Source organism: Triticum aestivum, chromosome 5D (genome assembly GCF_018294505.1).
Source record: "Triticum aestivum cultivar Chinese Spring chromosome 5D, IWGSC CS RefSeq v2.1, whole genome shotgun sequence".
Classification (NCBI taxonomy): domain Eukaryota; kingdom Viridiplantae; phylum Streptophyta; class Magnoliopsida; order Poales; family Poaceae; genus Triticum; species Triticum aestivum.
Genome location: NC_057808.1, coordinates 457,579,580 through 457,581,234, shown reverse-complemented (window position 1 = coordinate 457,581,234; position 1,655 = coordinate 457,579,580).

Genomic DNA, 1,655 nt, shown 5'->3' with positions numbered 1-1,655 from the left:
GACGAGGTGATTGGTCCTATGGTTGGGGATGGATTTGGAAACCAGTCTGTTCAAGTAAGGATGGTGTGGCGGCGACATCCTTGTGGTGGACCTGTGTCCTTGGGCTCCACTATTGCGACGACGTCCGCTCCAGCGCCGGCGCGGAGCTTGGGAGATAGTCCAGGAGCAGATGCAGGTTGTGGTTTGCTTCGCCGGCATCTGGAGGATGGTGGATCGTGTGTTGAGTCTGTGGTTTGTGGATGGCAGGTATGATTTTCTCCTCCAACGTCTTAGTCATGTGGGGTTGCCAGATCTGGAGTTCGATGGCGTGTCCGGGGTGTTGCCCCAGTCTGATTCGTTCAACGGAAATGGTTTCGCCTTTGGCGAGTCACCTTGGAGGTCCGCAAAGCTGCATATCAGCAATGAAGCTGCGTCGAGCTCGGGTGTGGAGGTGATCCGTCATTTTTTTCCTTTGGTGGCTGTTGTGGTGGTGCCTGAGGCAGGTGACAGGCGTTGGTGTCAAGCTGAGAGGATTCTTCGGTCTTGTTTGTAATTTTACTTCTTGGTTGGTGTTTCTTTGTGCAAAGGCTAGCGTTCCGCTATCTTGTCAATTTTGTCAGGTCGGTATGTATGTGACTTGTACTATGATGCTTCCGATATAAATGAGACACGTATTGCCATGCAAAAATGCATTTTTTTTGAGAAATATCCAAATTCATTATGCAAGTTCATTAGAAGTACAAATCACCTCAAACATTATAAAACTTAAATCAAGGACTTTAGACCATCGAACGACCACTACGGCACCAGAACGAGCCTCGGATGCATCGCTGGTTGCTTGACTTATTGACGATAGCCGAGTAGTCTTCGTGCACATGCCCCCAAGGACCAACGTCCTGAAGCCACAACCATCGACTTTGAACCCTTCAATAAATCTGAAGGAACTGACATCAAAACTCACTATCGAGCATGCACGAGGAGAAACCCTAACCTTGTCATTCCAAGGAGAGGACAAGAATCTACGCCAGAGCTCCGTCGACAACATCTAGATGGGCACACTCTATGAGGCTCAGAGCCCGAAGACAAGCGTCGCCATCTACCGGAGCACCGACCCCGAGAGGACTAAAAATCTCTAGCCTGAGCGAAGGCATCGGCATTCCTCTACCCGCCACAGGCTGCCGGAGCTGTAGGCAGAGGGGAGGCAAAATCACGGGCTAGCCTAATACGTCTCCAACGTATCTATAAATTTTTATTGTCCCATGCTATTATATTATTTGTTTTGGATGTTCTATATGCATTATTATACTATTTTATATCATTTTTTGGGACTAACCTATTAACCTAGTGCCAGTGCGAGTTGCTATTTTTTTCTTCTTGTTTTTGGCTTTTTCAGAAGGAATATCAAACGGAGTCCAAACGGAATAAAACTTTCGCGGTGATTTTTCTTGGACCAGAAGACACCCGTAGGACTTGGAGAGGGGGCCAGAAGCTTCCCGAGGAGGCCACAAGCCTCCTAGGCGTGCCCGGGGGGGGGGGGGGTGCCCTGAGGGCTTGTGGGCCCCTCGGGAGTCCTCCAACCCTAATTCTTGCACTATAAATTCGCAGATATTCTCAAATCACCCGAAGCGTCCATGAAAATACTTTTCCACCGCCGCAAGCCTCTGACCTCGTGAGAT